The 21,608-nt window shown below is 44.7% G+C and overlaps 1 protein-coding gene across 1 annotated transcript in view; it reads left to right on the top strand.

The window, feature by feature from the left end:
- The window catches only part of LOC122796737 (desmoglein-2-like), a 1,662,953-nt gene that overhangs the window by 52,667 nt on the left and 1,588,678 nt on the right, over window positions 1-21,608 (top strand). The window lies entirely within an intron of this gene.

The raw sequence follows: 21,608 nt of genomic DNA on the forward strand, positions 1-21,608 counted from the left end.
CACTGATTGATTACTTGATATTAAATTTACAACATAAAGTTTCTGATAACTTTATGTATGAAAGTTTACCTTTATCAGACAAGAAACTTTTTACAGTGTAGATTCATACTGGAATTATTTCACTTCTATTAATGGGGACCCACCAAATCAACAAGATAAACAATATATATTGGAATCTGCTTATAGAACTACGTCTTCCATTGTCTGGAGACTTTATACATGGAAATTTTTACATAGATCTTTTTATACACCTTTGATGATGAATAAAATAAATAATAAAGATAATCTATGTAAGAGATGTAATGTAGAAATTAATGCTGACTGGGCTCATATGTTTTATGACTGTATAAAATTGAAAGAATACTGGAAGTCAATTAATTAATTTTTGCAGGCTCTTTTACAGATAATTTCATTATTTCTAAATCTCTTATATTATTCAACACACCTGTACCTCAAAGTGTTAAAAGGTTAAGCTTCCCTTGTTATGGTCTATTGTAGCAGTGGCTAGGAAAATAATAACTAGAAATTGGATTTCAGATACACCTCCTTCGTTCAATGAATTTAAAAATGTTATGAATATAGTGTGCCATATGGAAATAAACACAATTAGGACTAGAACAAATAGAAAACATCTTATTTTATTGTATGGGATAATTTACAAAATTTGTTAAAAAAATTTTAATTTCAATAGCATGGTATTTTAGTTTAATTAATTGATCTGATTGTAGTGGATGTCTTTGTAAATACTTTAGTTGTTTTGTTGAATATTATAATCATACCTATTTTTAATTACTTGTATAAAATTGTTATGATATTTCTCTTATATGTTAAAACAATAAACCTGTTTTGAAAAAAAAAAAAGAACCAGCTGCTACTGCTGATCTAAAGTTCTTATCCTGGAAAACAGCTCAACAACTCTCATCAAGAAGAGTTTCAGAGCTACAGGCCCACATGGCTGTAGAGCCTTTTATCATATTGTACCCAGACAGGGTGTCTCTGAGGACAAATCCTACTTTTATGCCTAAGGTGGTTTCCAGTGTGACTCTTAACCAAACAATTCATCTGCCAACTTTTTATCCAAATCCGCAGAACAAGGGGGAGCGAATTCTGCATTCCTTGGACATACACAGACAGCTAAGATTCTTCTTGAGCAGGACAAAAGCTCTAAGAAAACTGAGCAATTACTAGTGTCATTTACTGCAGGATCAGAAGGAAAGCCTATTTCAAAGCAGACAATTTAAAAGTGGATAAGCCACTGCATTCGTTTATGCTACTTTCACCATTATAAACCTGTGCCCAAGGGCATTAGGTCTCATTCCACCAGAGCTGCAACTACTTCAGCAGCCTTTCTCAGAGGAATACCAACCAAAGACAATTCTAGAGGGTGCTACTTGGAGTTCTGTTCACACCTTTACAAATCATTACCATTTGCCTCTCTACTCTTAAGTCCAGGGCAGGCTTTGCCACTGCAGTTCTGCAGGGCCTTATAGCTGCACCTAATGCTGTTTAGCTCCAGCCTCCCAACCATAGCTTTGGGATTCTACCCAAATGTAATGACTGCAACAGTGAAACATGAAGAACATAGTACAGTTGTGTACACTTACCATAAATGTAGATGGTGTATTCACTGTTGTAGTCCAGGTTACCCTCACGCCATCCCCCTGTCATTCTGAAGTTTATCTTTTTTTCTCTGTCTTCTACAGCGTATGTGGTGCATTTGCTTGTAAATGAAGGTTTTGGGGGGCAAGAAAAACTAAAGAAATACCCCTGACGTCATGGAATAGAAGGCGGCAACCGACGCAGGACCCAAGACTTTGGAATACAGGCCGACTGAGGGCAACCTGCCAGCAGATTACACAAATGTAATGACTGCAACAGTGAATACACTCGAGCATCTACATTTATGGTTAAGAGTACACAACTGTACTCTTACTTGTTAGGTGCAAGAATCCACTATATCACACATGCACTAAAATCTCTCCACAACAGCTAATGTTATGACTCTGTCCTAGTCCATGTCGGTGTGAACTACTTCAGACTTGCCTCCCTGGACTACAGAAAAGACCGATATGATTGAGCTTGTGTCCGATGCAGGTATATCCCTAGGCTTAAGCAGCATTCTACCGTCACCTAGAATGATGCCTCAATACAAATAGAAATTTGACATTTAACAATTGGCTTACTTTCTGGTGTCATCCCAGGGGGATCCAGTGCCTGACAGCCTGGGAACATATGATCGACAGACCATCTCTGCTTTGTTGGAGATGGCCTGCATCTGTCTCACTTGGCCTTCAGGCTTCTGGCAAAGGCCCTTGCCTCCCCATAATGCATTTTTTTAGGGAAAGTCATGAGGTCCATACTACCAACATAAAACTCTCAACAAAACGCAAATTAAAGGTCATGCTGCTAAACACTAGAAGTTTAAACGTGAAACTCCACTCTTTGCAAGCATTCTTAACCCTGGAAGATGCTGACGTGTGCAGTCGCAGAAACCTGGGTCAAAGCTGCGGAGAGCAAATCCATCTTTACCTGGTTACTCATCCTATCACACAGCCAGACCCCAAAATGTGGCCAGCAATGCCAAAGGAGGTGAAGTGCAAGTATATAAAACAGCCACACACTTCCAAGCTGGTCAAACAATCTGACGCACACGAGACACTCCAGGTGCAGTTAACCATTGGCAAGACCTCTATTCAAATGATATGTAGCTTCAGGCCCACATATTTGACTCTGGATGCACAGTCCACCTATCTGGACCTCTGCAGATTTCTCAAGATTCACCCCTTTACCCTGATCCTGGTTGATTTTAATTACCCAACCATAAATTGGAAAAACTACTCATGCCAGAACAGGAATGCACAGAGGTTCCCCCATTTTATCAATGCAAATGCCTTGGGACAGCTACTTGATACCACCACAAGATGTGATGCATATCTTGGACTTGGTAGTAACCAACATGATTAACCACTGCCGCACCCCTACAGTATTATCCTCCCTGGCAAGATCAGACAAAAAAGCGGGCACTTTCAATATCATCATCTCCCAACCCCTCTCTAGCTATGGTAAAAAGAAAAATTCTCCAAAGCTGATTACAACCACTTGAGGGATGGTATAAACAGCTGCACAGCACCCTCCCCCACTGTAGGAAGAGGCACTAACATCCAGATATACACCAAAGTACTATATGAGCATATATGGGCAAAATCATCCTCCGCAAGGAAGAGTAAACTTGTCTGGTGGACGTCTGCAATAAATAAACTATATAACAGAAGGAAAAAAAATGCTGTCCAGCACCAAGAAGGAGCAGGTGCCCAATTGGAAGGAATCTCTCCTTAGCCTGAACAAGTGAATAAGAGCACCAGTGAAATCCTCTAAAGGCAACTTCCGAGTCCAAATTGCCCACATCTACTACAGATGATTATAATGCCTTCTTCACAGATGTCCGCAGTCTCAAAGGAATCTCCCAGATCTGTTCAGAACTGGTGGGCAAGGATACCACATACACAAATGCTGTAGATATAGCCAGTATACTGGCTGACAGATTCAGTGGAAACTTCTCCCCTCTGTCCGCCCGCCCATCAGCAAGTCGGGACATCCCTAGTACCTGCCCCCCACACATGACCTCTAGGGAAGAGGTCATCACTGCCCTCTCCAAAAGGCAAAAAAGATGGCTTCCATGAGACCCAACAACATCCCGGGCTGCATCCTCTGGCATGAACTTGCAGGACCATTAGGCACCTTAGTCAACCAAAGCCTGAGTACTGGGTTTATCCCAGCAGAGTGGAGGACCGCCACTGTCATCCCTTTACACAAAGGTGGAGTGTCCACCAATCCAAGAAATTATAGACACCTCAACCTAACTAGCCTGATCTTCAAGGCCATGCAACTGATTGCCAATGTCCCTGTTACTGAGGTCCATAACTGACTCCAAATGCTTGACCACACAGAGTTTGGGTTTGTCAAGGGGAGGTATGTCTGTTAAATCTGGTACACCTCTTTGAGATGGCCATCAAAGCCATGGACGAGGGAAAGACTGTGCACACTGCCCACCTTGGCTTGGGCAAAGCCTTTGACACTATTCCCCACTTGGCAATAGTAGGTAAACTTTGTCAACTAGGCATCAATCCATATGTTACCAGATGGGGAGCAAACTGGCTCACTGATGGAACCCACCTAATCATAATAGGGGTAGCCAACTCAAGCAGTAGACCCATAATGAGTGGCGTACCCCTTCTACAGGATATACTTCTCTGAGATGCAGGCCAAAACCAGTGGCCTATGGCTGATCACGTTTACAGATGATTGTAAGCTGAAGCTGGGCACAGTTATTAGTTCTTCAAGTGATGTGGATATCCTCCAAGTGGGTCTTGCACAAACAAATGACTGGTGCCAAAAACATGACCTCAAGTTGAATGCCAGAAAATGCATCATTATCCCTTTGGCGAGAGTGATGTGCTCATGTATTATCACATTAACAACAATGCAATGTCCTGCGCATACAATCAGTTGTGAGGGATTTGACCACTCAAGTTGATGGCAGCCTGACTTCTGACTACCATGTTGCTACCATTGTATGGAAAGCTTTCTACATGGCTCACCTCACAAGTAAGGATATCTCATCCAAGGACAAAGAGGTCATAAGATCCATGTATTCTACCCTTGTAAGGCCAATTATGGAATACAGCGTCCCTTCAGCATATACCTCACAAAGCATATGCAGCAGCTGGAGAGATCACAGATGTTCCTCACCTGGAGAATCCAGGGCCTCAAACACCTATCCTACACAGGCTAAAAGCACTGTCCCTCTACTCAAGTTTCATACAGACTTCTCCAAGTTGACCTCTGTCTGGCATACAAAGCAGTCCAGACCCTGACTTGATGGGACTGCTGCATATCTGGAAGTAGAGCTCCACTCTAGCAACCTGTAGGCGCAGCATCAACCTGGTCTGCGATATCAAAAGGACTTGTTGCTGTGTCATGTGTGTCCCACAGACTGGAATATGCTCCATGTCCATGTCAAGCAGAGTACCTCTATAGCCGTTTTGAAGTGCACCCTGGATAACTGGATGGGAAACCAAAAATACACTCTCTTGGGATTCCACCTGTGTCCCTGCTGGACAGGGGCTCTGGGTGCTGACATAGGTTCATAGATTAGTACTAGTCTAACTGCCCTTGCGAGCCATTTTAAGCTTAGCCAATTATCCCTTGTGAGACTCAAACCATGCATCTTGTGTTTGTAAGGCAAACACCTTAACCATTAGGCCACCCTCCCAACACTGTCTAAACATGGGCTAGACTCTCTCTGCTGGGGTTATAAGGGCCTTGGGACCAATAGACTAGTAACCCCCTATGAACCTATAAACCCATGTCTGTCAGTAGTTTACCACATTACTCTATACTGCCCTGCCACTGACATACCAGGAAATCACAGTGCTGTATAGAATATACCACACACATTATGGAGAACTCTGCTCAGTCCAATGCACTCTGTACCCACACCAGGATATGACTCTTAGTTAATAAGGATACCACACAACCAGAAGATACCCAGCTAGTATATCACTGAGTTGCTGGACTGTTTACACAGCTTCATCAGTGAATTAGCTGTAGCCATACCTCTCAGTTGCCCAGATGTTCTCAATGTCCAGATTTTTGGCTATTTTTGGTCTTTTCCTCATAAAAATTTCTGGTAAATCCCAGGGATAATCTGAGGATGTATGTCAGTAAATGACATACATTTCAGTTTCAGACCTCATAACCTTCAGAAAATGTATGCTAAAACAAGCAATGTTGCTCTAGAAACTTTCTAAGTTGATAAGAGCAATATTTATAATGTGTCCCTATGTTTGGCCCATTGTCCTCCCATTTTGACAGGCTTTGTCCATATTTCTTACACTAAGAGGTTGAGAGTATGGCTGTAGCACACAAAACCCTGGACCTGGAGTACAGCTATCTCTGGAATGGATCCCACCCTTTCTATAGACGGTCATACTGGGCATGCTCCTACACTTAAGAGAATTACAGCCCAGGTCCAAACCCACATCGGACTGTACAGCTGTATTGTGCATATATGTCTTTGCATACAGACAGCTATGTACAGCTTAACTGTCTTTCCACCGCCATCACGCATGATTACCCTATATGTGATATAGCTGCATCTGTTGAGTGTGATGCACATTACATATATATGGGCAACATATACAAAATATATCAGTCATACACAGGCAGAGACGAGAGAGAGAGAGACAGTGACCAGAGTCAGAGGGAGACGTAGAGAGAAAGAATCCGAAAGAAACGGACACCCTGAAAGGTGTAGAGTGATCTCCTGCTGCAGATAATTGCATACCAGTTATAACCAGTGGCATGTGCCAGTATGAAGGTGAGCTCCATTGTGTAATAGTAGTGAGGTAGGGGTTGTAATCTGACTGTGTGTGTGTGGCATATTCCCTGTGGCTGTTGTGTGTTGGTGGCATATTCCCTGTGGCTGTTGTGTGTTAGTTATATAATTTTAAGGCGTGTCACCCCATGGCATTACTTTAAAGAGCCTGTTGATGTCATCCACCTTATGTGCACCATGGTAAACTCTACAGGCCATACCAGTCATCTGTACAGATGTATGCAAAATATCCAGATGTTTGCAACATATATGTGGTCCGTGTTTCCTAATTGTGGGATTTTATGAGAAGTCATTGGCAAATGCGTGACAGTTGCCATAGTTACAGACATGTCAGCTTCAGACATCATACCTGTCTGAAATGTCATACTGATGCAAAGTCTGTTACCCTATCACTTGTCCAGGTTTGTAAGAGCAATATGTGAGAACAGTCACTATTATGGGTGGTTTATCTCCCCATCCATGAAGGCATTCCCAAGATTGACTGTTGTAAGAGGTTGTGAGTTATGTCCTTGGCATATAATGTCTGTGGCACATGCAATATGTACGTAACACTACAGTACATACAAGTAGATAGGTAGGGGTTCTAATCTGATAGTTGTCAACTGTGTGAATTTGTATTTCTGTATGCATATGACCTGTGGCTGTCTTGCCTGTGTGTATGTGATGGTTATACCATTTTGTGTGCCTGTTCACCCTATTAACTCGCCCATTGCCAACCTAGTCATGGCCCCTACAGATGTCATCCACCTTACAAGCAGTTACACATTTTCTAACACAAGGGTACTGTGGTGCATGCAATAGTCTTGTACATAACTAGATAGGTTGGTCCTCTAATCGGAAAGGTGTCCTCTCTGTTTGTATGTGTGTGTTCAGTGCATGTCCCTATGCAGCTGTGTGTGTGTGTTTTAGATAGGTCTACCACATTAAGGACCTGTGAACCCCCATTGGCAATCCTAACAGCCCTGCAACTGCCACCTACTTGAACAGTAGTGGCAGACACTGCAACACTATAGTAGCTATGTGATGCTTTTGTTATGTATATAGCAGTATTATTAGTAGAACCTGTACAACTAGGCAGGTGGAATCAGTAAAGGCTGGTCATGAGTGTGTGTGTGTATGTATGTATTTCCCCTTGCAGCTGTCTGACTTGTGTTACGGCCACCAGCATACCTCTGAACCCCTCACAGAAAGACATCTGGTTAAAGACCTATGGAAAAGTGGGGCAAAGACCTAACATTGAGCGCAACTATCACATATCGCTGTGACGCGCATGGAAAGTAGATACCGGAACAGGACATGCATTTGAATGCACTTTCCAAATGGTGTATGTTGTTGCATGACAATATCAGTCATTAATCTATAATGTTGGTCTGTCATGATTATCCAACAGTTTGCCAGAAACTCCAATGTTATGATAGAGGGAAAGGAAATATGTGTCAAACATAAGGACAATCTGCAGGCATATGCAGAGGTCCTAGGTATGGCCACCATCGTACCAACCTGCAGGTTGCAGTCTATGTTTGGCAAGGTGTGACCTGTGACAACAACTGAAACAGTAAAGAAGTCCTGAGAGTGTAGGACAACAAACATTTCATACAGTTGTCTACTGATTGCATAGAGAAGTTATTGCACATCAGAAGCACCATAATGCTATGACAAATAGTGTAAGCTAAGGTAATGTCACACAAATAAGATGTCATAGTAGCAAACCGAAGGAAGGCCTGTATGTTGCACTTACCATGGGTATGGTATGTCCTGCCAGCTGTCATGTTACTACAAGACGTGTCCCACAGTCCACATTTGATAAGGTGGCAACCACAATCTGTGTCGCCTGTGTGTGTGTGCAATATGTAGACATGTGAAGGCCTTGTCACTACTTCCCCCAATAACCCACATGTATATAGGCATGAATACTAACTGCCACCACCCATATACGGAGGTACAGTCTAAGTCTGTGTCAACTGTACATATTGTGCATTCTGTCATTGAGCCACAAACTGCTGTTAACACACTGCAATGGGCCATACAGTGGCAGTGGGTATGGAATGGTGTCAAGGTCCTGGCCTCACACTGAGTGCAAACAGTGTCAGCATGTCATATGGGAAGGACATGTCCACACTATTTCCCACATTAGCACCAACCCCATAAGCACACAGACTGATGACCGACCTGGATACTCAGGGTGGCAACAGTGTTGCATGCAGGCAACAAGTAGTGGCAGTGGTCAGGAATTTTCATAGGAGGTTACTAGGCTAATGGCCTTGGGGCCCTAACAAGCCTAGCCAAAAGTTTATCCCCCAAAAGAAACCTCAGTCAACACCTGTCTCCCCCTGTCAGTGAGGGACACAGGTGGAACCCCTGGGACAAATTTGTGGTTTCCCATCCACTCATCAAGGTTGCACTTGAAAAGGGTCAGTGAGGTGCTCTGTTTGATGTGTATGGGAAGTCTGTTCCAGAGACTGGGCAGTCTATGGGAAACAAACCTGTTCTTCAGCAGGTTATGCTAATGTCACATATTAGGTTCAGGCCTTTTGAGCGGGTAGTGCGTGAGGAGTTAGACTACAGTTATGGTGCATCTCTAGTAGGGCAGGGTCCATGATTGTCTTGTAGGTTGAAATACAGATCACCCCTGAGCAATTTGTAAGATACTGAGTACAGTGATAGTGATTTGAGCATGTCTACATAGGACAGGTGTTTGGAGGCCATGGATTCACTTTGTGAGGTATTTCATTGCCCTTTCCAGTTGGTGCAGATGTTTGGAGAGGTGCATCCCATACTGGGCGTTGTACTCAATTATTGGTCTAATGAGGGAAGAGTACAGAGAGGTAATAACCTCCTTTTTTGTCTGGATGCAATCCTTTTACTTATGAGATTAACCAAGTAAAAGTTTTTTTTTTTTTTTACCACTGCAGCTACATGATGGTTGAATGTGAGGTTATCAACCTGAGTGCACTGGTATCTCACCACAGGTTGTGTGCTTAGGGGGTTGCCGTTCATGTGGTAATAAGTAGGGGTCGTATTTTGCCGAATGGTACGATACGTTTTTTGGCATTTAGCTTGAGGCCATGACTTTAGCACCAGTCATTAGTTGCTGTGAGACCCTCTTGCAGTATGGTAACATCATTTGGATAGTCGGTGACAGTACCCAACTTAGTCATTGGCAAACTTGGTCAGCCACAGACCTTTCATCTTTGCCTGTACCTCAGAGAAGTAGATGCCAAATAGTTGGGGGTCACATGACAGATCCCTGGGGAACTCCACTAGTGACAGGTCTGCTATCTGAGGAGGGGGTTCTTATTTTGACTTTGAGGGTCCTGTCGGTGAGCCAGTTGGCCACCCACCTGATGAGATAGGGATTTACGCCAAGGTGTGTTAGCTTTATGATGATGCCCAAGTGGGGTATTGTGTCAAAGGCCTTGATCAAGTCAAGGTAAGCTGTATGTACTGACTTTCCCTCATCCAGGACCTTAGTGGTAGTCTCAAAGAAGTTGACCAGGTTCAACAGGCAAGATCTGCCCTTGATAAATCCAAACTGGGTGGCCTCAATTGCTTGGAGATTGCCTATGTCATTGTTTGAGATCCATAATAATACACTCCATGGCTTTACAGATCAGACTTGTCGAGCTAATGGGATGATCGTGCAAGGGTGTGACAATGGTAGTTCTCCACTCTGTTGGAATGACACCAGTACTGGGATACTATCAGGTCCCATGGAAGTTGTGTTTTTTTTTGCTTGGATAGGGGCTGTAACACTTGATCTACAGAGATGTGAGGTGCAGGACAAGTATCTGGGATGTCAAAAATGCCTTTGTGGGGGATGGGGTGAAGTTTGCTCTGCTAGCAGGTTGGCCAAGTCAACAGGATCAGCATATGTGATACTGTTAAGGACTAATTCAGAACAAACCTGGGCTTTTCCACGGAGGTTCCTGACATAACTGAAGACTCTATGTGGTTCACCACATAGGTAAAGGGACCTTATCCAGACAAAAGGTGGACATTTACCTCTGAATAGTCCTCTGTCAGTAAACAGTACATTAGAAGCATGGCCGGTCTGCTATGCACCTGTGCAGACATCTGCAGAAAATGTAAAGGCTATGTTAACAACCACAAAGGTCAGCCATGGCCATCCACACCTGTTCCACACTGACAGCCTGTTGTCAGTACTGCCCCACTGGTTACTGGTCAGGTTGTCTACAGATGTCTGTGACATGCCAAGATGGCAGTATTGTGCTCATCCCTTCAACAGCTGCCCCATGTACAACCGTATAATTCTGTGTGCATTACTGGCACGAGAGGCCTGATTCACATATGAGATAGTAAAAACGCATGCATCCTGGAGAATCAGGTTTGGCTACCAGAGGCTACCCTGTGTCAGGACTACACTCCCCAAACATATCGAACACAGTACCATGCATACTCTCATCAACTGCATCAAGGTTGAGTGGATGGGGAAAAAATACATCTGTCCCTGGGGTTCAAACTGTGTCCAGCAATGGCAGGGGCAGCAGGTGCTGATTGATGATTCTGTTAGGGATAAAGTAATGGCTAGGCCTGTGAGGGACCCAGGGCCAGTACTCTAGTCGTCATCTCTGTATCTATGAACCTGTGGTCCTACAGAACACCCAGGTGATATGTATGAAGACTAGCTGGCTGTGGCAAGGGGCATGCATGTAAGGTTACACTGTTTGCCTCCATTGTCCCTCACACACTGTTGCACGCATATGCGCCTAGGTAAAAATGTACATGTACAGCTGTACCTTGGCAATGAAAAGGTCATTGTGTTTCCACTCCACCATACTTGGCTTCGGTAATGTTAGTAGCTCCCCAGGCTGTAGACAGACACCTGGAACAGAAACAGAATAAGGTATGTGAGACAGCAGTCAGTCATCAGTACTAACAGCAGTAATGTGTCATGGCAGAGAGGTACATACACTTCGATGTGTACCCATGACAATTGCCAGCAGACAGCACCTTACATAGCATAGCATTACTACACTACACACTGGCATTACCTGTACTATATTCACCCTCTGCATCAGGCACATATTGGCATGTCCCTGCATTGATGATATGGATAACAGGGATGTGGCACAGGTATAATCTTATGCACAGGGTGTGGTGTAGGGTTGCCAAAGGCCTTGGCTGGGCCATATAGTTGTGTGTGTGTCCGTCTGTGTAGGGGTGGTGTTCAGCTGGACCATGGAGAGGAGCTGTGTGTCTGGTGGTGACCTGCATGTGATAGTGATGTGTGAGTTTATGTATGCACACAGTCAAGCCATGTGCTAGCCCTACATGGGGGTATGTTGGACAGCCATGGGACTGTACATGACAGGATGCACAGTTCACAGTCTCCGGCCACAGGAACTGGTTCTGCGAGGAGTTGTCACTGGCAGCACCAGGCCCAAGGTCGATGCGGTACTACTCCCTGACCGTGACTGCTGTCTGCTGGATCCATGTCACTCACTAGACTGGCCAGGACCACGTGCCCTTGACCTACTATGTTGTGGTGTGCACAGCACCCTCCCTTTGGTAGTGCTGATAGTACTGCCACTATGGGAGTGTATGCACGGCCATGTGGGCTGTCAGTGATGTTTTTGCTGACCTGTGTCCAACGCCCTTCTCTCACCACATGCTCAAGCACAGACAATGCGCCACCATCTGTTCACATCAGCAAAATGGCATACAGCATCACCAATACCCTGAAGGTCATCACACATGGCAAGAAGTGTTGCATACATCTGGTGTATGGTTCACAATGTGCCTGTGCCTCCATGATGGACCGAAATGTGCATCTGGTGACACCTGCTGTGACGCCTTTGACAGGGGACAGATGGGCAGCAGTCCTCCAAGCACCCCTGTCAATCTGTGTGGGACCTCGCCAACTGTCTGGCTATGGCTACTGTTGACCATCATAGTTGCCACACTAGCCTGTTTGATGCCACCACCATCCAACTGTTCAATATCTGTGGCTGCTGGGGACTGAGTATGTGTGGGCATACTGACTGTGTGCAGGGACATTGCGACTGGAAGTGGGATGTCAACCAGTGGTACAGATTCGGCCCTCAACAACCCCACCTGTTCCTCACTGACCACCATCATTATCAGAGTCCAGTGAGACACTGACATCAGGTTGTGAGGGGGAGAGGCTCCAACCCCCTTGTTCACCTTTGAGGGGAATACGACAAATGTAAATTACTACCTGCATTATGTTTGCTGATAACACACGCGCACACAGACAATGTGGCACAAAGGCATTATACAGACCACACTTTCTGAATGATGACATGCACGACACACAATCAGACCACAACAGACACACTGTGCATTGGCCCCCAACATGCAGTGCAGCTATGTCCAGTTAATGTTGCTAATACTGAGATACGTGAGGAGTGGGAGTATGTGATGCACCTTTACCTAACGCACAGTGCACCCATGTACACAATACTAATCTACCCCTGTATAGCACAGTGGCTACACCTATACAAACATATGTGCCAATATGTTACAGCACCTGCGTATAGGCTAATGTGATGCACCGCAGTTAACCCCACCACAAGTGAACATGCACATAACTGCAATATGGCTAAGCATAACAGTTGTGGACATGGAAAACTGGCTGCCCTTAACATGCCTAGGGTATTGGTGAGCCACAACAAGACAGTTCCACACTCACCGGCTTCAGGTAACTGTTCCCCAACCATGCCAGAGGGACCTGTGTAGTTTTGGGGGAAAGCTATTGTCAGGACACACGTGGCATTGGTACAGGATAATATATGCATTTCTGAACATGTACACTGCAAGCTGTGATACTAAACAATTTGCTGACATTCACAATGTGTGCACTTCGTGCATTACAGAATCCCACCCACAAATGCAGTTTGACCTGACATATGCATCCAGGTGTGCAAAGGCTGCCACTATAAATGCTGCAGTATTGAAGTGATGTCCACTGGGGCCTTACCTGGATACGCCTCAGCTGTTGACTCTGTGCCGACCACCTCCACGACATATGTTGTGATTTATTTCCTGGGATGTGGTGGTTGCACCAAGGTTTGTGAGGAACTCCTCTGTGGCTGTGAGTGGTGCTTGCATAGCAGGCCCTCCACCTGTGCCAGCACAGTCTCTGGTCACAGCTGCAGCCCTTTGCCATGCATTGTGTATGAGGTCTGTGACATGGTGTTGGACTTGTTTGTAGATCCTGTCGTGGCTCACATTGTTGACACTTGCTACCAGCTCTGCCCACAGAGCAGTGTGTTCCTGCAGGTTTTGCCAGTTCCTTCTCAACGGTACCATGTGATGTAGTCTGAGGGCATCAATGGTTGCTGCAGTCTCTGCTTCTGAGAAAGGTGGGTGCTGTCTCTGGTACAGCTCACCTGAATGACATGAACAGGGGAGCACATCACAGGACCGCATATGTTGGCCACCATTATGTACAGACCCTGCACATCCACTTTTGCTAGCACTGTCCACCACTAACACCCACATCATAACCCTGCCATCTATCAGCACAGTATGTGTGTGGGTATTGTCAACATACTAGCATTACAGCACGCGTTCCCTTCCTGATCCTGATGTTTCACATTCCCCCAGTGAGGACCATTAATGTCCGTAATCCTCCATTCATCATTCACATCAGACAGCACATGCAGCAGCAGGAGGGGACATCACAGAGATTCCCCATCAGGGAATACCAGGCCATCAAACATCTACTGTACACCTATAGGTACAAGGCCAACCCTCTACTCTGTGTCATACATACTCCTCAGTAGTGAAGTCACTGTGGCAGGCAATCACAGACTCCACATTGCTGGCACTGCTGTGTGAGTACAAGCCATGCTCCACTGTGTTAACACACAGACACACTGGTGATTGACCTGGACTGGCCTTCCAAACCATTCATGTGTGTTGCTCACTGCAGTGGAATGGGCACCCTGTCCACATCAGGCAGTGTAGCTACCTAAACCTTTGCAGGTGTAACCTGGTCCACTGGATGGTTAACAGCATATACACCCTTGGGATACCACCTGTTTCCCTGTTGGATGGGGACCTCAGCTGCTGCCTTGCATACACATGGGCTAACATGTGGCCTAGGCATACGTCTACACAGGGCCCATAGCCTAGTAACCTAAGATGGTACCAGGACTACCAGAAGTGGCCTGACTGCTGTGACAGACTGTGTTGTGTGTCCACACACATCACTGCCATCGACTGCTGGGTGGCTCCTATGGGCAATTTTACAGTACCATGTCATCCAGCCTACGTCCGACAAATAGGCGAGTGCTACAACAGGTGCATGTAGACATTACAGGAACATCTGAGGTACACAATAACAGAGAGAAGTGCATATGTGGTGTAGGGTGACCTCCTTGGTGTCTGACATCTGCAGTACCCAGATATTTTTAGAATGGGTACATGTGCCTGATAGATGTTAAACCCCATGCCAGACAACCAGTTGGACAATACATGATGGTTGTCCACAGAGTTTGGGGAATGTGTCTATGACATGCCAGTCCCCTGGGGACACACCATAAGGGTACATGAATATCTGTTACCGTATCCATTCCCTTACATTGTATGCTCAGTATGTACACACTGCTGCTGAGCCAGAGCCAGCATCCCCCACTACTACTACCTATAACCTGCATCTCAGCAGAGTGTTCAAGCCAAAACCTCCATCACCCTCTGTCCGACAAGGGCTTTGTGTCCCTGCTCAAGTAGCTGATGCGCACACACTTTTTGGATTTGATTTATAAATCATGCACACACACTCACACTCTCACACTCTTGGGAAAGGCTGGCACAAGTTTACTAGCTATAGCCCCTTCTGCCCAGACTAAGATGTAGTTATGAATTCCACAATCCAGCTCTTTATCAGCTACTGTAAGGACCTTACCAAAGAGTGACAAATCTGTGTGATGTGCCTGTTATCCAAATGGTTAGTGTGACGAATAGCAAGGTTATTACAGTGGGATGTATACAGCGTCATCAAATAGATGCACATCTCTAAATGGACCAGCCACAATTTCAAAGTTTAACTATATTTAATAATAAGTAATAAAGGAACAAGACAATACTCAATCAAGTAACTACAGAGTTCAGAATCACAGGAAATATTTTAGACAACATTACATGACTGTCTCAAATAAATACAGAAACCATCGACAGTAATCTTTACTATATTCCCATATATGTACGCTAAATCACTTTTTCTTATTTCCTTACTATTAGCAAGGCAAATGCAGATGGGTGGATGTTGTCGCATACAAAGACACACACAGACTGCTAAGGTCTTTCTCTGAGACATGTCTGGAGTTAATAATCAATATTACTGCTAGGTTAGCGCAGATTACATCACTCTTTGTCGGGTGCCTTCAGTTCCCAGGCTAACAGCAAGTAGCATACATTTACACATCTCTGCGTCAAAAGTACACATCTCTCATATGTTTGTGTAGAAGTGGAGTTAATAAAACAGTTGAAAACACTCAAATTTTCAAAATAGTAATTTATTTATGCTTCAAGATGATAAATGAACCTGTAGCAGTAGACCTATATGTCTGCTTGCTGCACTGAGAACACGTTCATAAAACTACAGCTTATTTTCTTGATGTTTTGCAAGTTCTCTATGTATGTTCAAGACTTCCACCTTCTACTATTAATACATACATTTATTTGCACAGGTAATACTTTATATACATTTCTGTTCTTCTCAAGAACGGTACACTGTGGTTGCAAGCTCAGTCATACCCTTCAACCTCTTGGAGCAAGATGTGGATAAAGGCACAAATAAAGGTGTGACAAAGGACCAGAAATAGTGGCACTTTTTAAATATTGCTCTTACAAACTTAGACATCTAGTAGAATAACAGGTTTTGCATTCGCATGACTTTTCTGAAGGATATGACATCTGACATTCAAATGTGTGCTATTATTTTATGACTTCAGTCTTTAATGATTTGCCAGCGATTTGCCAGGAAAAACACAAATGTCTGAGAAACTGATTAAAGATATGAGGCAAACATGCCCATTCTGCAAAAATCTGAACAGTTGAGAGGTATGAGCTCAGTACATAACATACAGTTCAACACAGACTTCTGCACCAGTAAGTTAATAGCCACATAACATATATTCATATTCTCTTAGATTTGTAAGACAAGCATACGTGTTGCACTCATTTTCACCAATGACCTATGATTATTTAGAAAACACCAGTTAGCTGGGCTGCCAGTGTCACTACTGTTTTAAATTCCTATTCCCATTACTGTATCTCCCCATCTGCATTCTATTACATGCTTAATTGTATGACCTGCCTGGTATAATGCTTAGTCCTTTGTCAGAAATCCACTGGTAGTATAGTAAAACAAATCGCAGTCTGTCTTCATGAAGAAGGTCATCAAGAACACCATACCCCTCACGTAGAGCTTGCATGGCCAACCAAACTTGAAAAACACAAACGGCCAGCAAGATGGTTCCAACGCTTTATTAAATCAAGGAATGGACATAAAAATGTCCAAATCAGCAGTAAATTCACATTAAATTCAAACCGGTTTCGGCATAAAGCCTTCCTCAGTGAAGCTAGTATATAGATAACAAAGTGTTGGAACCATCTTGCTGGCCGTTTGTGTTTTTCATGAAGAAGGTGTCAGACCGGTTTACCATAGGCAGCAGCTTGCCTTTTGTAGGTAATGCTCATGAGCAGGTGATGGCCTATGCACTAATCTGTTGCTCCCATTTTCTAATTGCATCCAGAACAGCTGGGTTGCCTTTCCATTAGCCAATGGCATGGCAGCGTGGGCATTGGCCATTTTCCTGTCCTGTGGGGAGGACATTATCGAGGTGTGGGAGCTACAGCTTCACAGAGGGTAGGTGGAAATGCTGTCTACTGTTTGAATGGGTTATATCCACAGTTTTGCATGCTATGTCTGGCCATTGCTAACAGACTTTCACGTTCTGTAGCAGTGTGTACTGTGTGTGTTGGGATGAGTGAGGAAATGGGCAGATGTGAGTGTCATACAACCTTTTCTGTCTGACTGTGCATGTTGCTACAGTTGATGCTGGTTTATCAGCTGGGTATGTTTGTAGGGAGGGACTGTGACACATGTTCCTAGCAAAACTAATTAAAGTAACCAAATAAAACAAAGACCTATATGTCTGCTTGCTGCACTGAGAACACGTTCATAAAACTACAGCTTATTTTCTTGATGTTTTGCAAGTTCTCTCTGTATGTTCAAGACTTCCACCTTCTACTATTAATACATACATTTATTTGCACAGGTAATACTTTATATACATTTCTGATGTCCTTCAAGAATGCAACTGCAGTCCTTACATATGGGTTGTCCTGCCTCAGGCAGCCCTCGGTCGGCCGGATTCCAAAGTCTGGGTCCGGCGTCAGCTGATGTCGCCTTCTCCCCGACGTCAGAGCGGCTGGGGTATAAAAGCATCAGCCGACGCCATCTTCCCCAGTCTTTCTTGCTGCGCGGTGCCCGAAGCAGTTCGCAAGTGCCGGTCGGTCAGCTTCTGTGTTTTCAGTTACCGAAGTCATCAGAAAGCTAAGTACCCCGTTGGGGAACATTTTTCTTGCCTCAGCCGATGTCAGAAAAAATTGAAAAGGTTGACAATTGTTTATCTTGTGGTAAACAAATACCTCATACGGACATCCACTCTTACTGCCTTCCCTGCCTGGGCCCAGACCATGACGTCTAGGCCTGTGCTCGCTTTAAAAAGCGCACACTCAGGCGCCGGGCAGAATTTGCCGAAGACTTTTTTGGCGAAAATTACGCTTATATCATGCCGTCGGAACAACCGACAGCGCACATTTCCAAAAAACGTAAGGACCGGGACTGACATCCTCGGCCCGTGTCGTCCACCGATACCACTCCCAAGCCTACCGCGAGTGCATCGGTCTCTTCGGAGGCGGTAATTCAACCGCTCCAGGCTGACTGCACCGCTTTACCGTGTACTTCGGTCCCGGAGGTTACCCCGGTGCCGGTTGTGGATTTTCCTCCCGAAACCGAAGCTCTAGAATTACCCGACACCATTCCAGTGGATAAAGTTACTCCTGCACGTGGGGCAGCTAGGCCTCCGGTCTCCATGTCCATCAAGGCCTACACACATGCAAAGGCTGCCAGCCAGGCTAAGGCCCATCCTCCTAAAACTATTCCTCAGAGCCATTCTTCTGATAAACAGATCATGACCCTAGCTGCTGATCTAATCTCTCTAATCAGAGGTTCTCAGTCGCACCCAGACAGGGGTTCTCAGCCTCCTGCAGATAAAAGATCTAGGACAGAACAGCCAGATACCCTCTCTTCAGATGAAGCCTCTAGGGATTCTGAGCACTCGGATATCCAGGAAGAATCCTTCCAGGCCTACGAGGACTCTGATGCTGAGGAATCAATTCCTTCTGCCTCTCCTCCAGAGGATATTTCTTTCGGAGAAGTTCTCCACTCCATGAGAGAACATTTTCAGTGGCAGGGCCAGGAATTTTCTGACTCCAGGAAAAGGCTACGTACCTTCCTCAAGTTACCCCAGCACAGAACTTTAGCTATTCCTCCAGTGTTGGATGTCTTGGATGATGTATACTCAGACTCCAGTGCTTCCCCTGATTCTCTCCCTCCTGCTCCTGTCAAGCCAGACAGATATTGCAGGGTTCCTGAAACTCACAAACATCTCGTTAAGGCCCACTCTGTGGATCTAGAAACTATTTCTCAGGGGCCCAAAGGAGTGGCTACTTCCTCGCCAAAACCCTTTGCCCGCAGACAGGGAATCAAGGTCCCTGGAGAGATGGGGCAAAAAAGTTTATACCTCTTCCACCCTTGCCATGAGGTCACTTAACTGTCTTTTTCATATGTTTCAGTACCAAGATTACTTAATGGATGATTTGCAGAAAAAGCTAGCCTCTCCTGAGCCTATAGATAGAAAGTCATTGCAGGATTTGGTTCATAACACTCAGCAGGTTAGCAATCATTTTCTTCAGTGTGGTTATGATTCATTGGAAGCTTCATGTAGGTCAGCTATGACAGGGGCCGTTATACGTAGACATGCTTGGCTGAAAGAACAGCCACTGCCAGACCATGTTAAAGTAAAGCTCCTAGATGCACCTCTGGAAAAACGGAAGCTTTTTGGTGCTACTGCACAGGATGTGTTGAAGTCTATTGAGGAAAAGGCTAAATCAGTACAGACAGTCAAGGATTTCCTCCAAGTTCAGCCACCTAGATTCAGCAGGAATTGGCCTTCAAAGAATTGGTCCTTTCCGGACACTGACAAGTTTCAAAGGGGAAAAAGCAGACGTGTTCGAGGTAGAGGGCAATACCGAGGCTCTTACAGGGGCCGCCAATGGCAACCTCCAAATCAAAGAAGTGGCGCAGGGAGTTCAGCTGCACCACAGGGACAATCACAATGACTTGACTTTCACCCCGCCGACCAAGGCTCAAAGAGAAGCTCCTCTAGGCGGAAAATTATCCTTATTCTCAAAGAACTGGCACATTTTAACCAAGGACAAATGGATTCTGGACATAGTAGACCAAGGTTACAGGTTCCACTTCCATACCTTACCAACGAGACAAGGCATGCCAAACCTGCCACAAAATCAAAGGGCAGAGGCACTCATACAGGTTTCAAAGTTGTTACAAATAAAAACAATAGAAAAGGTTCCTCCTCAGGAACAAGGCCAGGGATTCTATTCAAGACTGTTCCTTGTTCCAAGAAAAGAAAAGCAATGGAGACCTATACTGGATTAGTCCGCTCTAAACACTTTTCTCATTGTGCCAAAATTCAAAATGCTGACATTACAGCAACTCCTTCCCATGCTGGGCAAGGGGTCTTGGCTGGTTACTCTGGACCTCAAGGAGGCATACCTGCATGTCCCAATCAGACACCAACTTTTTGTAGCATACGCTCCTGCAGTGCAAGGAAAGGCAATTTCCAAACAAACAATTTCAAAATGGATTGGACATTGCATCAGATTCTGTTATTCCTTTCATGGAAAGGGTGTGCCAGCCAATATCAGGTCACACTCCCCCAGAGCTACAGCCACCTCCACAGCCTTCCTAAGAGGGGTGGCTACAAAGGACATTCTAGAAGCTGCTACATGGAGCTCCATGCATACATTTTCCAAACACTACAACCTGCCTTTATATTCCAGAGCCCGAGCAGGCTTTGCTTCTGCAGTCCTGCAGGGCATTTTAGCTACACCATCCCTATCTTAGAGCCTACCACCCCCAGCTTGGCTATGGTATTCAACCCATATGTAAGGACTGCAGTTGCATTCTTGAAGGACATAGTACAGTTTTGTACCTACCATAAATGCAGATGCCGATATGCAACTGCAGTCAGGTTTTCCCTCCCTCCTACCCCTCTGTGTATTGGGTCCACTTCCCTCCTTTTATATTTAGCTGGGGATATCTGTTATGGTGTATCTGTTTATTGCTATTGTGTATGTCTGGACTTTTTTATCCAGATCTAAATTTAGCCTTCTTTGGAGGGCACCTGGCATCTGGGGCAAGAAACACTGAGGAAGATGGCGTCGGGTGATGCTTTTATACCCCAGCCGCTCTGACGTCGGGGAGGCGACATCAGCCGGACCCACACTTTGGAATCTGGCCGACCGAGGGCTGCCTGAGGCAGGACAACCCATATGTAAGGACTGCAGTTGCATATCTATCGGACATCTACATTTATGGTAGGTACAAAACTGTACTTTCTTCTCAAGAACGGTACACTGTGGTTACAAGCTCAGTCATACCTTTCAACCTCTTAGAGCAAGATGTGGATAAAGGCACAAATAAAGGTGTGACAAAGCACCAGAAATAGTGGCACTTTTTAAATATTGCTCTTACAAACTTAGACATCTAGTAGAATAACAGGTTTTGCATTCGCATGACTTTTCTGAAGGATATGACATCTGACATTCAAATGTGTGCTATTATTTTATGACTTTAGTCTTTAATGATTTGCCAGCGATTTGCCAGGAAAAACACAAATGTCTGAGAAACTGATTAAAGATATGAGGCAAACATGCCCATTCTGCAAAAATCTGAACAGTTGAGAGGTATGAGCTCAGTACATAACATACAGTTCAACACAGACTTCTGCACCAGTAAGTTAATATCCACATAACATATATTCTCTTAGATTTGTAAGACAAGCATATGTGTTGCACTCATTTTCACCAATGACCTATGATTATTTAGAAAACACCAGTTAGCTGGGCTGCC

Source organism: Protopterus annectens, chromosome 3.part0, assembly GCF_019279795.1.
Source record: "Protopterus annectens isolate FY-2018-M chromosome 3.part0, PAN1.0, whole genome shotgun sequence".
In the NCBI taxonomy this organism is placed as follows: domain Eukaryota; kingdom Metazoa; phylum Chordata; order Ceratodontiformes; family Protopteridae; genus Protopterus; species Protopterus annectens.